Below are 17,219 nucleotides of genomic sequence, written 5' to 3'. Positions count from 1 at the left end.
TAAAAATGCTGAGGTGTGTCACTCTTATTAATGGAATACTACATCATCTAATTAATGGCAATAAAAGGCAAGCCAATTACAAAGATTAGTGAAGTGTATAAATAGCTACTTAGGATACTTGCAGAACCTTGATACCGAGATACTTGCAGAACCTTGATATCTCTTAAATTTATTTGTTGCAAACACAGAACGTTTAGTATGATCTTCATTGTATTTTATAGGTTTAAAATAAGGGCAGGCCATTTTTTTTTTTACCACATAAAAGAATAACACCCTGACTTAATATTTTCATTAAACTGAACCATTTGGACCAACAATCAGTCCCCTGTAGTTAAGCCTGACATTGTCCCTCCAACCCACCATATTACCGATGCAAATATCAACATTAAAATTGGTGTAATTTGGGCCGAGCCCGTGGTGCACTCGGGAGAGTGCAGCGCTGGGAGCGCAGCGACGCTCCCCGCCGCAGGTTCGGATCCTATATAGGAATGGCCGGTGCGCTCACTGGCTGAGTGCTGGTCGCGAAAAAGACAAAAAAAAAAAATTGGTGTAATTTTTAAAAACCACTCTTTGTTTTAGCTCTTCAGCAAAGCACAAACAAAATGCAACCAAAGTTGGTTTCCATATCTGAATGTCAGCACATGCAGGGATTCTAAATACAGGCCAGTGTAAGGTCAGACACCAGCATATTTTGAGTATGAGTAAATCGAGCTATGTTTCTCATGAGTTAGAATGGATAAAAAGTATTACAGGATTAGATAATAACATGAAATTCACACCTTCTTGTAAGAGTATTTGGAATTCTACTGAAATTAGTTTTGGCATAGACCTTTTTGTTCAATAATGAAGTGTACCAAAATTTGAAACACATTTCTACAGCCTAGGACAGGAGCTGAGGGCGTGGTTTCCATCTATGAAGACATTGGCTGGCTTAAAACACCACATTCCAATAAATTCTCTCAAGATAAAGTTGTTCTGAGAGTCAACCCTCCTTTTCATTACGAAAGGGAAAGGGCACCCTCAACCCTCAATTTAACTATCTGTGCCATAGAGACTAAATTCTGGTCTATTGAATGCTAGTTAACATAGCTTTTAATCTCATTAATAATGTCTTATTAGTTGCTAAAAAGGCTTGTTAATGACCACTTCAGTGTTCTTATATGTAAGTTGTAAGTTTAAATATGTTCCATATCTACACAAATGGGATTCATGTGTGGAGAGCAGAGATCTAACAATTTTTCCCACAAGCATTGTCTTTGATTGTCACTTAATCAATAAATACACAATTAGAATAAGGCTTTGCTTTCATGGAATATAGTGCCTTTCTCTAAAGAGCTCCAAGTATATTACAGGCAGGGTGGTAATTAATCCCTATTATATCCCTTTGGGTGACATAAATGGGATCTATCCTCACTCCTGTTTCACAGGTAAGGAAACTGGCCGGGAGAAGGGCTGGCCAGCAGCAGACATGAGTCAGTGAATTCCTGCTTCCTTTCCAGTGTCTAAGCCTCACCATGACCAAAGGCTGTGGCAAATGCCTTTCATAATTACCGTTAATGTCGCCTATTCAGAAACCTCCAGACTGCTTACCATGGCCTGCAAGGCCCGCCACCATCCAGCCCTGCCCACTTCTCATCCCCATTCCATCCCTCTGCCCAGCCATACGGTCCTTCTTTCTGGCCCTCCAAAAGCCAAGCTGCTTCCTAGCACTGGCTCCTGTTCCACTGTCACTTTTAAGGTGTCGGCTTGACTGTCAGGGTTTACCCTTCTCATTCACCACCACCCCACCTTACCACTCTCAAATCAGTCTTTTTCTTATATCCCTAATAACTAGCATCGCTCTGAAACACATGCTTTACTTATTTGTTTCTTGCTGGCATGTCTCTTCCAGCTCATCTACCAACTCTAAACTCTCTGCCTTTCCCATTCACCATCCTCAAAGCCCAGACTAGCTCATAACAGGAAATCAGTAAATGTTTGTGGAACAAAGGAATGGCTAAAACTTGACGTGATACACAGATACTCTTTACTCAGATGCAACATCAAACTATATAATACATTTTTTCTCAAAGCCCACAGAAATTATAAGCAACCCAGTTTGAGATCCCTGACACTACTTTCTTCACTTCATTCCTAAAAGTGATGTCAACCCACTCTTTTCAAATAAAAGTACATAAACCTCATAATAGGTGAAGATCACAGGTGACAATGATCCTACAACATGCCAGCCATTGCAGCTAAAATCTCATGATTGGATACTGAGCTAAAAGCAATCCATTACCCTAAGGTTTAACACATAACTCCCACTATATAATGGTTTGTCACACAATACATACCAAATGAATCTCTTATCTTATGGATAGAATACTGAATTATGGTTTGATGTATAGTATTTCTGTGTCTACACTAGTTGAAGAATTTTTGATAATATATGTGACCCTATTAGATTTTATAAATTATGCTGCCACTCATAACTATGCAACTTTGAACAAAGGACAAGTTTCTAATCCTCAATTTTATCATCCAGAGTTCTAAGATCCATTAAAGTTAAAGGTTACCCAGGCTAGCAGTTCTTACTATCCAACCAGAATATAAGCTTGATTTCGAAATACGCTAATTCAGACTCTTTACCATATAAAGTTGTAGACTAATGTACAAAAGCAGTTTTCAGTCTATAACATCTTCTGTAATATTTTTTGCTTACAGTTTTACAGGTCCTGTGGAAATCTCTTTCAGTGATTTTCAGTGGCACTAATAAATATGTCAGCGGTCCCTCTTCAGTACAGCTGGATGGCACACCTTTTGCCCTGTCTTGTTAGGTATGTCTTAACATTATGGCTAGAACTGGATAAAAATTAATATTTATGCCATTTATCTTTAGTTACTTTGAAAATTGAGAATTGTCACAGTGATTTATTTGTCATGTGTTTTCAAGAGTATTTTTTCATGCCTGTTTGTGAGCAAGTTTTACATACATTCATATAAAGGAAATGGAGTTCATGTTTTATTGATGCAAGTGGTGTCAGGAAAATTCTCTTTGGATCATTAAAATTACCTGAATCATTACTTGCTTCAAAGAGCCATAATACGGCCCTCAAAATTTCTGTACAAATTTCGGTTGTTTCTCCACATCATGTAGTTTCTGATTTCTTAATTAAAATACCATAAAATGAGGAAGTTCTACCCTTTTTTTTTCCTCTGTCACTTTTCATGTGATCTGATTTTAAGTAATTGGAACAAACTGTGTCTAATTTCATGCAGCATAATTGCTAGGGAGCCTCAAGCTACAGAGACCCAGCACTCTGTCTCCATTAAGCAATTTTCAGTTGTTCAGGATATTTTTTTTTTTTTTAATAGAAGTGAATGTGCCTGGACAAAATTAAGTATCGCAATAATCTGGCCATTGTTAAGGGGGAAGAAAAGGTACCAAGAAGATCCCTAAACCCTTGTCTATGGTAGGTCAACTAGATGTTTTTCTTTTTCTCATAGTTCTTGGCCTTGGTATCCCACAAATTTTCAGTTCCCTGAAAAAAAATCTGACTGCTAGAATCACGTGAAAGCTATGACTTCACATAACTAATCCATAGTCAGCCAAAAATTCACAAAGAAGTAGGCTTTTAAACTGAAAATATGAAGATATGTTTAAATATCTTACATTCTATACATCTTTACTAGATAAACTTTTTGTGGAGAGTATGACTTATTTCTTGTAGACTTAAAAAAAATAATGACTCTACAAAAATCCAACATGCCACAGGCAAGGCTGCTGTGAACACATTCAAAGCCCTGTTGCCCTGTTGTGTTCCGCCCACTGGGCTAGTGAGGTCATTGCTACAGGCAAAGGCAGACATCATTTTGCAAAAGAAATAAGGAGTGATCCCTGAGAAGTGCCATTTTAGGGAGAAATGAGAAGTTGCAACTAAGGGCCTACATCATCCCTTGCCATTCTCCCAAACACCTTTGCTGTTACCGCATCTAAATGATAAGGACACAAGTTTAAGAAAGATCAGGAGGTTCTTGTGAAGGAAAGATGGATTGCACTTGCCAGATATACCAATCAACCTAATCACTTTGGGATATCCAAGCAAATTTGACCACAGTCCAATAGACAGTGAGGGAGACCTTGCCTTTGTTGTGTACATTAGCCTCATGCTATTATCTCTTAAAAGCTTAATTATTTGCAAACAATTGATCAAGATGGGAATTTGAGAAAGGATATGCAAGGGCCACTGGGAGAACTGCAACGCATTAAGAGAGCAAACAAAATTACCTTTAGATCTTACAATAAGAATTAACGATTGAGAGGGGAGAGCTAGGCAAGGCAGTAGCTGCAAGGGTTCTTTCTGGAGTGTTTCCCATTTGATCTGCATTAACACCTCAGGAATGAGTGAAAGCCATAAAACAGTGATTATGTATGGGTAAAGCTGACCCTGCCTTCTAGCATTAAACCTGCACACATGTATTAGGCTGGTTTTGCTAGGGAGAGAAGAGATGCTGTACTCAAAGGAAAAATAAGTGGCTTGTGGGCAGTGGAACCCCAGGTAAAGGGAATAATTCACAAAGCGATCATTATTATTTCCATAATCAACACCCTGACTCCTCCTTTCCAGTATGCATCTCTTGCTGAAATATAAACCGTATGCACTCTTCATATGTTTCTGGATCTGCAGTGTGACTTCTAATAATGACCCAGTATAGAGTGATTGCTTAATAATCTCATCAAATAATAAAATGATCCCTAGAGTATGTGTCCTGTATAATAGAAGTAGTTAAAAAATGTCTGGGAAAAAAATCTAAAAATAGCTTATGTAAAAGTTAAGACCGAACTGTCATTTTACCAGCCATGAAGAATAGAAAGTGACAGAAAGAAAATGGCAACTTTCTAAAGAAAGTTATCTCTGAACAATTCCAGTGTTACATCTTGTGGTTGGGATGGAAGGGGGGTTCTAATGTTGGTTATCTGGCATTTACACGTCTGCAATACATTGGGAAAAAATGTATTTATTTAAACAATCAAGCAGACTTTTTCAGATGAGCATCAATGGGAAAGAGAAATTCTTCGGTACACACAGATGGAAAATGTCCAGCCTTATATCTTAATGATAGCCTTGACCAAATGTACTCCTTTCATCAAAATTTCCACCCCTGGCTGCAAATGTGGATGCCAAGACAGTGATGAACTTTATCTTATCTCCCCCCTGGTCACCAAGTTTCAATAATGTCCCCTTCCTCACAGCCTTGCCCACTCTAACAGCACATTGTAATGGCAGCAGAAAATTTGAAAATAATCCTGTACAGAGCTCACTGGTGAGATAATGGAAGGCTACGCTGCCCCTTCTCAAGCTTCAGATTAGTAATTTCTTGTGACACAGAACTGCTTCTATACCCAAACTGCAAAACAGCTATAACAAAGCAATAGAGGTGGAAGCAATTTTCAAGCAAAATGTTACATGCTATACTTTAAAAGGTATGGGAATAGGTACCAGAGAAGCTGCTCTAACAGGAGGAATTATGGCAACTGTCCAATATAACCCTTATCAAGGCAATGTTCTGTTGCTTGGCTGAATATGTTGGAAGAACAATTTCGGAACTTCTTTTATCCTTTTTCCACCAGCCCTTTGCCTCCTCCACAGCTGAGTTTAATGCATAAGTTGACCTTGAGCTAAACTCTGGTATGTGATGGAGAGATACTCCCTTTAAAGGAAAAAAAAAAAAAAAATCTACCATATGGCTTTTAACCATTAGATCTCTGTGCTCTGTAAAAATATCTACCATGTTTTTGTCACTAAGGGAATACTGTGGATCTAAATTAAAGTAACTAGCTATATATTTGACCTATAAGAGGATAAGCAGGAAACTTGCTAACCAAATATATTTATATTTGTTTAACACAATTTTTTGCCTATAAAAACTTCTCCCACTTTAAATAAACTTGGAGCCATTTCCACCCTACGCATTGACTATGAATAGCTTACACTGTGACAATTACATTGATCTAGGATACTTTTTTCCTTTAAAAACATCCATAATGCTTTCCTATTGTCTTTCAGCTTTATGAATTAGTTTTACTATTTCAGTGAATGCTTTTCTGTCTTCTGACTGCACATTATCAAAGAGACACTTTGTGCCTCCCATTTGCATTACAAAAGCAGGGCTCTGTGTAGTGGGAGAGCACAGCCTGAATGCATAGTGGTTGAGTCCTGCATCCTCACTCACGCTAGAATCAAAAGAATGACGGTGTGTCGGGACCGGCTAAGAAGCCAAAAATGTTTGCAGCATCATCAGCGGAGTCATCAAATCTTGACCTGTTTTCTTAATTCTCCACCAACTCCCAGATTGCCCAGGTGCTCAGACTCAATGTGTTCCACTCATTGTTTATCGCTCGCTTTTTTGAAAACTAGTCACGTTGTTCTGCAGAAAATCCCTCTGATTTCTTGTACATCCAGTAACGGTTATAAGAAGTTGACAGTGGAGGTGTGCAAGTAGGAGAGTCAGGTAGGAATCTGTAAACTTGATTTTATCACATGACAATGACATAGGTGTGGAAGGAAAAGTGGAACATTGGGTAATATTTCATACCAATCTTTGTTTTTTGTACTAATGAGACTATATTTATAATACATAGCAGGAAAACATTGTTTTATAGCCAATTATGAAGTCAATACTAAAATGTCCTGCCTGCCTCACTTATCTGATCTTTTAATTTCTTCTAAATATCAATTAAATATAAAATAAAAACACTAAATAAAAAAGAGATACTTCTATGAAGGGATTTCATAGTTCTCTGTATTTGGGATTTTTTAACAGTTGCTTACAAGTCTGTGGTAATAACATTTTAGATATGTTCTTCGTTAGCTATATATATGTCATAGAAGTGTTTTTCAGTACATGCATTAAAGACATAAAACTTAGAATCTAAATTAGCAATTACTTATATCCTCTTCCTAGAAGGATTAAAATTTATGAAGGGTGCTAAAACTATTTTGCACAGTTATGATTATTAATGAACTCCCTGAATATTGATTTCCTCAGTAGAAGACCATGGCTATAAAAGGAAACGCAAAAATGGCCATTAGGAAAAACAGGATGAGAGGAGCGTGTGGGTGGGGGTAGGATAAGGAAGAAAACTCACACTTCACTTTCAAGTATCCTTTTTGAATCACTTTAAATAATAGCTCATTTGAACTCTTATGTGTCAGTACAGCAAATTCATCACATGCACTATCCCATGTACTCCCGGTGACCCCATGAGTAGGGGACCATGCTTAGGTCCTCTTCACAGATGAGGAAGCTGAGTCTTGGCAAGGTCAAAAACATGGACAAGGGCTCACGACTCCTTGTGCTGGAGACAGTTCAGTCCTACACTGGGTTTCTCCACTTGCTTACACTCCCACTGCATTTTCTTTCCCATGTCTCCATTCCACTTTTTAACCAAAAGCATATTATAATGGAGTAGGAACAAAGTTATTACTTTGGTGAGCACTGAGGAGAGAGTTGCCATTTCCCTGCCGACCACCCCCACCCGAATCGCACTGCTCTGGCCTGGAGGCAAGCGTCAAGGGGAGGGGCTGGGGCTGTGGGGTGAAAGTTAGCCCACCAGAACCTTGCCCCACATTCTGCCTCCAGCACCCTGCCACAGGGACTTAATTTATACTAGCTTAGAGGTATTAGGAAGAGTGGTATAAGTCCTAACATAACATGTATAGGAAGTGAGGATGTACCTGGCGCTGATCCAAGCACTCACACGTATTCATTCTCACAAAAACCTTCTCAGGTAGGTACAACTATTTTACCCATTTTGTAGATGAAGAAACTTGGGCACAGAAAGGACAAATAGCTTTCTCAAATTCACACAGCTGGTAAGTAATAGAGTCGGGCTTTGAAACTTGGTGGTAGCATAAAAGTTGGGAAAATTTACTTCCAAACTATTGTGTCTTTTATATGATGGGTGGAGCAATCCCACTCATTCCTGATGAGTTAATCATAAATATATGTTATGATGACTACTCATTATATGAAGAAGCTATAATCTTACTGTGCATATGTGTATCTTTCATTTCTACAACTCAGTTCTATTAATGGAATCAATAGTAGATCTTGCTACAAGATAGAAAACTCAACGGGAACTAATATGTCCATCACTTATTAGAGCGTGTAGCACTGCTTATAAATACAGGAACGATGGTAGGTATATACAAGAGTGCTCTTAAGAATCATAGAATCAAATGCCTGCTATTCCGTCCAACCACACTATACTATGCCTGAAATTGCCTGCTTTGAAATAAATTGCTGTATGTGTGTGTGTTTTGCCAATTACTTTCATTTCTTACATGATTCTTAATCAAATATGAGTTAAATTACATTCGAAACCATTTCATTTTAGTAGACTACTAATAAAAACACATGAATGCTATTCCCATTCATGATGCAACTAGCCCAGTTCTGTGCCTAATAAATATTTGTTGTATGAATGAGTGAGTGTTATTGAAGTTAGAGACACCCAAAATTCCTCAACTAGCATTTGTAAGTAGATTACTTCAGATAAACATCAGAAAATTAGCAGCCCCCTTTCAACAATTATTCACCCTTCTCACTCAATTCTACAAATCCCAAAACAGTACAGATTTTTCTCACTTTATTGAACTGACACTTATATAATTTTATGCCAGGCAGAGTTCTCAGTGCTTTAGATATTCACTCATTTAATCTTTATAACACATCTATGAGGTGTTCTTACCTTACAGAGGTCCTTCTTACCTTTATTATACAAAAGAAACTGAGGCACAAAATCTAATTTACGTGCAAAGTAGGATGGAGCTGGGATTTGACCCTAAGTCAATTCCACAGCCCATGCTCTTGATTATTGTGTTGTTCTTTCTTAGCATCGGTGCATAACTTCCCCCCAAGTTTCTCCCAAACCTGCTCTGTTGTTGTTGGGTTTATTTGTTGCAAAATTTCCCTTCCCACTCTCCAACTACAGTGTAACGAAATTCAAGTTCTCCATCTCAGTGCCTCACACAGAACTGAGGAAAGGATGAAGGAGACTTTCCACATGTATGCTCTTCCCCAAGAATTTCACTTTAATAAATACAACAAGGCAACAGCATACCATACTGGACCATTTTTCCTAAAAGGAAGTTCATGACAAATTTATACAATAAACTCCAATAAAGAAAGGATCTTTTTTCAAACTACATACAGCTCATCTCTGCTATTTCAGAGAGCATGCCAGCTAAAAGGAGACCTATCACCAACCTGAATAACACTTTTCCACTTTAAAAATCAAAGTGAAAAGGTTTTGAAACCATTAAGAGAAAAGACAAGGAAGATGAAATACTATGATACCATTTTGGAATGAGTCTGTTGACAGTAATCATTATTGCCTTTACAGATGCATTAAATATTCAGGAAAAATTCCCGTATAAAGAATAGAGTATCCGGGCCGACCCCGCGGCGCACTCGGGAGAGTGCAGCGCTTGGGAGCGCAGCGACGCTCCCGCCGCGGGTTCGGATCCTATATAGGAATGGCCGGTGCACTCACTGGCTGAGTGCCGGTCACGAAAAAGACCAAAAAAAAAAAAAAAAAAAAAAAAAAGAATAGAGTATCGATAACTTAGATGCAAAACAGTATATTGGATGAGGAGATGTTTTGAGATAGAGTAGGAGAGAGATACAGAGAGAAAGATGGAGAATTCATGCTGCTCCCAATATGACTAAAGACCCCTGGAACTGGTACTCATTCTCTAGGGCTAATTTTCCCACTTAAATTACAGTGATGGTGTAGCCTCATCTCATTAGCGATCATTGTCCCCAGTAGACAGTTGTGTTTATGGGGGATTCTGGCTGTTCCACACCTGCTGATCAGGTTGCTATGTGATCAAGGCTGCATACAAACAGCAGACTCGAGCTTGCTGGACTGCAACTGATGAGCCCGGGCTAATTCAGGGGTGATTATGTAGTTTACTGGACCACTAAACCTCTTTAAGCTTGTAATTACTGCCTATTTGAGTAAAGAACATTCAAAAGCAATTCACTGCATCATGCCTGCCACAGCTGGAAGCAGGCTGCCAGCAGTCTGTGGGGACATTAAAATCTACAGGGACGTGGATTGAAGCCCAGCTAGCAGACTCTCTTAAGCAGTACCCACAGTCAAGTATATGCACATTCCTGCTCACCTCTCCTGACCAAGCTTACCATTAAAGGTGCAATGAAAACTAGAGAACAGCCATAAAGATGACAAATAATGGAATGTAATGGTACAAACTACATTTTAATGATTTCCCCCCTTTGTAAAGATAAAATTTAAAAAGTCTTTTCACAACGCCAAAGAGAGAGTGTGTGCTTTAAATAACATACACTGCCGAGATCTACTGTGTGCTTGCTAAAACTTCCATCCCAAAGATACCAACTTGAAAACAAAATCCCCACCTTTTATGTATTATAAAAGAACTGGAATGTATAGTCGTTTCAGATATTTTCCACCCACTTAGCTGCTGTGTTTATAGGCTTAGCTGGGAAAATATTGTTTAGCTAGTTGACTGACATTTTCTGAAATCACATGTGTAGATTTTTGCAGTTAATGAATTAAAATGCCTCTCAGATACCTGAGTGAAATTTACTTTCAAGAGTAAGAGAAGATTTTTTTAAAAAATCAGTATTTATCAATGTTCTCATTTTCTTTTGCTGTCACCTTAACAACTGCAGTCCTTTTGTATAACAAAAGTGTAAAACATGCTTTGCATTGCTACGGGTATAATTATTACTTGTCTGTAAGTAACAAAAAAGACTGGAACTTAATGAAGGGGGATTAAGTTAATTTCTTTTTTAACTAACAGTTTCCTGTCTCTTAAAATGCAGACCTTGGTGAACATAATGTTCAAGGAGGGAAAATTAAGCTTTTTATTTCACTAAAATCTCCACTTTGGAATATTGATATTAAAATATTAAGATAATGTTTATTCTTTAAAAGTATGTAAATTTGGTATTAAATAAAGCCACAGAAATCCTCTCTTACTACTCCATCCAAAGTCCACAGATCCAGGGGGTTTATGTGTTATCTAGACATCACTCCTATTAATATTCATTAGATGGGTCTGCTTGCATTTTTATAAGCTGTGAGAGAGGCAAAAGAAACAATCAGAATTCTTTAACACACAGGCATTATCAATTCAGCATATGCCAAATAGCAGAGCACCCAGATCTGAAGTTAAGATTCAAATGCAATTTACCTTTACTAAGCTAATTTTCATGAAAACTCTTTTCCCTTTACCCATTGTAGTCTGTGCTATTTAATTATCTCTATTCTCTGTAACATACACACTTCAATTTTTAATTTAAGAGATTATTCAGCACTATATTTTATCTTGGTTAACAACAAAACCCTTATCTAGGAATCAAACTAAAGAAAATTTCCCCTTAAAAAGAACCCTAAAAACTTTAAGTTGTTTTAGTAATAAGATTACCTTTATCTTTATGAACCTTCTTAAGCAAACCCTTTCTAACTCCCCAAAGCATTTATTGATGGGAATTCACTGTCTGTCTCCAGAGTGGATTATAGAGAAAAGAGTCTTGGTCAAAATTTGGGCAGATCCCCAGTATTTGTTTCCCAAACTATGCTTCCTCAATTATTTCAGTCACAATGTCAGCACAGATGTGGACCTATTTCTGTAGGGTTATTGCAGATGTTTATTGAGCATCTTAGATGAATGGGAGAATGAGATAGAAACATCACCAGCAAGATCATGGGAAAAGTTTGGCAAAAATTAAAATACGCAATCAAATTTAACTTGAAGGCCAGTTTGAACTTTTTTATTGAAATATAATTGATTGTAGGTATCTGTGAGGTACAGAGTTGAATATCAATACCCATGTGCAATATGTGATGCTCAAATCAAGATAATTAGTATGAACTTTCAATTTTTTTTAAGACTTTGAGTTTGGGTGATCCCTCATATTTGTATAACCCTTACATTTTCAAAGAGCTTTTATTATATTTTACCAAGTTTAAGCCTCATAATTGCCTGGTGAGGTTGGAAGGACAGGTAGTGTTGCCCCATTCTATAGAAGAAAAAACAAAATTCAGGGTGGACATATGGCCGGTTATATAAGGGGTTGTGGCCAGGAATTTGTGGCTCTTAGGCTGGGAGCCTAGGCCTCCTATTTCTTAATCCAGTTCTCTTTACACTCTACTGAAGCTCAAAGTTTATCTTTTTAATGATAAAATAAAGAGCTATAGCCACATCTGTCAGAAACCTACTTTAAGTTAGTGGACCCAGCCTATTTGTTTTTATGTGTAAACATGCATTGCTGTATACCCAAGATGAAATAAAGAACTAGAACTGAAACCAAACAAAGCAGAACACCTTTTAAATTGGCTGTCATCATTTCTAACAAACCGATATAAATAATCTAACTGGTAATGCTAAAAAGCCTTAAGTCATGGGATTTTCCCCTTTTAAAACAGGCTTTGGGAAAGAAATATCCTTACCCACTGACTGGGTAGTTTGTTCCTGTTTGAAACAACTAGATATAGTTTTGCTTTATTTAATATGTTTTCCTTTGCCATTTCATTTGTGACATAAGACTGCTAATTACATATACAATGAGCCTAATTTTCCCCTCTTCTAAGTCACTTCCTAAGAGGACTTAGGCCTGTGTGGACAGTCATCAACCTGTTTAGGCCGAGAGATCATTAAGTGGCCATTAAGTCCATTTATGCTTCAGTGATGTGGTTACACATTTACAAATGGCAAACCTAAACAAAAACATCTTAAGAGAAATTGGTCTCAAAAAGTGCAGTTGGGTGTACCAGTTTAGTTAGATAACTGAAGTTGAGTCCTCAGATCCCATACTAACTGTATGACCTTGATGAAAGCATTTAGATTCCTTGAGCCTTGCTTCCTCGTCAGTAAAGTGAGGATAACAAAACTGGTCGTAGTCAAATGAGACATAGTGCCTGGCATACATTTAGTGCTTAGTAAACAGTAGTTGAATCTGAGATGATTCTTAAGCTTGGGCTAATCTATGTAGAAATACATAAAATAGATATAGTTCTCATTTGCAGGGAAGAGGATTTAACTAGGTAATTCTTGTAAATTTTTTTTTCTATTGTTAACTTAGGTTTTATTATTTTCTTGCAATTCTCTTTATTGGGAGAAGTTCACTTTCAGGCTGTCCAAAGGCAGAGCCGGCTTCACAGCCATACAGTAGTACAGGAGCCTCCACATAGAAGGGCCCCACTCTTTGCTTGATGTGCTGCTGTCGCCATCTTGATATAATTCTTTAAGAAGCCCTGCACAATTTATGTGGAGAATTTACACATTCTCCACAAATTATGTAGCTGTTCTTACTAAAAGGAAAGGAGGTTATGTTTTCCCTATCAGATGTTTTATACTCACCTACAACTCCTCTTGAGTTATTTCAGCTTCAAAGAAGTCAATAAATAATTACTATGTTTTTACCAAAACAGTGTTAAAAAAAAAAAAACACTAAAAAAGCAAGATGTAGGAAGTGAGACTGACAGTGTAGATGTGCTCCAGCCTCAGACACATGAATAAAGACACTTAAATGACCTTCCAGTGGCCTTCAAGGGGGTCATACACTCCTGTAAGTGCCTAAATCACCCTTTAGAACTGACTGAGGCACCGAGAAAATATTCCATATTATAAAGTCTATGGGGGGGAAAAGAATCAATAATCTGGATCCCTCAAGGTGTGAGGCCCATTCTAGCTCACTGGACTTAGGGATGTTGAGAGTCTTTGTCTTTTGGTGGCTGAAAGTCAGAAGTGGCAATTCGCCCACCTTTCTTGGCAGGGGATGAGTACCACATTTGGCAGAAAAGTGTGCTCTCGAGAAAAGGGAGCAGAGAATCTTTTGGCCTGGGCTCCAGCTAGCACAGATCAAGAGTGAGAACTCAACCTTGCATGCCAACCAAATGCTGCTGTAATTAAAAACAAACCATTGGAAATCAAGTATTTGGAAATTATTTCAATTCCATTACATCCACACTACGAGCGCATCAATAGTTATAATTAATTCATTTGGTCGCAAAAATTTGGGAGGAAAGATGCTGTCTTTTTTTTTAACCTTCAAACAATTCTACTTTTTGTTGAAGGTGGTCCACATAAATATATAAATAAGCAAACTAAAGAGAAAAATACATTTAATGCCATCAAGTTTCAGAAACCTCCAGCACATTTGGATTCTGTACCTCACATCAAACCTTCTAAAACAGCAGCATCGATTTTTAAAAATGCAAAATTCCATCATTTTGATGATGCCAAATGATGAACTCGACTATTACATGCATATATTTTGTTTAATGGCTTCATTTATTTTAATAACAAAGGGAAACTAGATTTTACAGATGAAAGCATTTTTTTTCATGGCTCCAATGCAACTGGGATTTAAAAAATCTGTGATGTTAACCAATATGTGATAATGGATGCTCTCGGGGGCCCTATTTTATAACATTTTTTGCAGTGGAAACCTAGACTGAATAACTACCACCAGAGCATTTACCTCTTTTTTTAAGAAGGCACAGTTGGGGTGAGTGTCAGAGGGCCCCATGATTGTTCTGTTTCTTTTCTCTGAATGGATACATGTTCAGTAAAGTGTTGGCTGTGGAATTACTGGAGCAACAGGATTAACTCACTAAAGATTTATTATAAATGATGCAGGAAAGTGCTGTTCATGCGATTTCAGGGATAAGAAAATAATTGCATAGACTTCTTTTTCCTCTGTTCAGAAATCTGCCTACAGGGTTTAATATTTTCTTGAGAATCAAAAAAATAAATAAATCACAGCAAGTAACTTCAGTTTAATTCTTGTTTGATTTCTTCATTATACTTTCTATCTATGGTGAATCAGGAAACCAGAAGCTCATCAAAACTAATTCGCATAGGAACGAAAGACACACCACCTCAGAACCTCCCTCTCAGCCACTACAACTTACCCATTTATTCACAACACATAGCTAGTTTCAGAAAAAAAGAAAGCACATAGAAAGCACATATGGCCCACTAAAAGTTCTGATGATATGATACAAACCAAAAGTTTGCAGTGGTGTTTTTCTACCGAGAGCCATACCTACTGAACTCTAGGACACAACAGACGTGACTGGCCAGCCACGCACAAGATATCGAGTGATTTCACAGACACTATCTTGGCCCAAGATGGCAGCTCGTGATTAATGGCTGCATCATTCTGGGCCCTGCTGCAGTCAGGCCTGGGGTCTGATCCTGACACACAGGGCCTTCGTCCGCAGCCAATCAGCAGATGTAAGCACATAGGCCCTGTCAGGTTGACATAGCATCCCTTCGACAATGTCAGCGAGTATTAATGTTCAATTATCTGTCCTAGAAATGACCCTCGCCTTTGTGTAACTGTGCACATGGCACTCTGGTAATCCCAAAGACAAGGGCAGAAATACCCACAATAAACCAGCTACCAGGAGTTGGCTTTCCAAGACTGTCATGACATTGCCTTGCAGTTCTGAATGGGAGACCAATTTTTAGTTCTTTTCCTAATACATATTTGAAGGACTACCGAGCCATTTGTTTATTTATTTAGCTATTTTCCTTTTAGCATGTTTGCATGTCAGTAGTCCTTCCTATTTAAACAGAGGGACTTCCTAAGAGGACTAATACTTCCAATGAGTCATCTTGTAATATGACAATCACTCTGAGCCAACTGTTCTTTACCTACAACAATGAGTTGTTCATTATGTGTGGGGTGACTTTTTATTTCATGAAGCCAGGTGTACATCATTTACCATCAAACCAAAATGACAAGAGTAGACTCTTGGAGCAGTATCAACATCAATTCAACTTCAACTCGTCAAATTAAAGGAATCTTCCCAAGCCAGGAATCCCTCCTGCCCATTGCTAAAAATGAGGCTTCTGGTACAGGAATGACTTCACAAGCATACCTGAGATTGTTTGCCTGTTAACCTGTACAATTGCTCAAATATTTTAAAATGTTGTGTGAATTTATTCTAATTAAATTTAAAATCCCCCTTTTCTCTCAAATATCAGGGCAAGAAAAGTTTTATCTTAGCAGACAGCTGCATTTGCCTGGTTTTCATTGAACTCACATTCAAAGGTTATCAATAACAAGTTTGCAAACTTCTCAGACAACCAGCACTGAAAGATAATGTACAGTAATTGTATGAGAACTTCCTCCAAAACTGAGATAAAACCTTTAATGCAATCTCAAGTTCACCAACCTACATGTAATAGAACAAACTTAAGTGGATCAGATTGAGGCTCAAAGAATTTTCTCTATAGTACTAATTTTTAAGGAACAGAAAATGCAGTTATTTTCCTGTGAAAAACCACTAAGAATTCATTATTTTACCTCAATTTTAACATGTGAAAAAGATTATGAAACATTCCTGTTAAAAGTCTAGCCAGTCCTTGGTGACAGAATGGTGCCTAGTGCTACTTCTATATGCATTCTCAACTGTACCATGAAAGTCCTTTTATCTTTTTTCTTTTCTTTTCCTTTTCCCCCCTCTGTCTACTGTGTTCCCAACAGCAATTTTCCAAATGGCTGCCATCCTCTCCCAGCTCCCAGTCTTACTCTTTGGACACTCATCAGTTGACTTTGCCTCTGACCTGTTAAAAGATCCAGGAGGAGAATAGCACCCTTGTCCATTTCCAAATCTCCACCTTCTTTTTCTCCTGGTTCGCACTTATTGCTAAGTTGTTACTCCAAGATGCCATCTCCACCTCCTTTCCTACTTGCACCCTCCACTGCCAGCTTGCTCCTAATCCTTGCTCCATTCATCAATCCCTCTCTACTTTTATCTTTGAACGTTCCTTCTCTACTCCCTAAGAAATTAGGCTGTGCATTAACAAATTGCATGGAACATAGTAGTAATTCCATGAAAGGTAACTGAATTTGATTCTATGTGTAAACATATTCAAGTCTCCCCTCTCCTAAATATTAAAAAAAGAAAAGGAAAAGTTTTCCTCTTGTTACCAATTCCTGACACTCCTGCCCAAACTGTATCCTGTGGTCTCTTTCCTCAAGCGATTGCAAAGGGTCTCCCCTTGCTGCCTTTACTGCAGCATCATCCATATGCCTTATAATAAAACTTCTTTCTCCTCCAATGCCTGAAACAGCTCTTTCAAAGGTCACTGATGATATCCTAATTCCTCTATTGGGATCTTTCCCAGCACTTCTACTTCATATAACACCCAGGGTTTGGTCACTTT

The 17,219-nt window shown here is 37.9% G+C and overlaps 1 protein-coding gene across 2 annotated transcripts in view; it reads right to left on the bottom strand.

The window, feature by feature from the left end:
• The window catches only part of MEIS1 (Meis homeobox 1), a 126,492-nt gene that overhangs the window by 22,989 nt on the left and 86,284 nt on the right, over positions 1–17,219 (bottom strand). The gene's annotated exons all lie outside the window — the stretch shown is intronic.

Source organism: Cynocephalus volans, chromosome 14, assembly GCF_027409185.1.
Source record: "Cynocephalus volans isolate mCynVol1 chromosome 14, mCynVol1.pri, whole genome shotgun sequence".
NCBI classification, from domain to species: domain Eukaryota; kingdom Metazoa; phylum Chordata; class Mammalia; order Dermoptera; family Cynocephalidae; genus Cynocephalus; species Cynocephalus volans.
The sequence above is the reverse complement of the archived record's forward strand: the minus strand, read 5'-3'. Positions and strand labels throughout refer to the sequence as shown.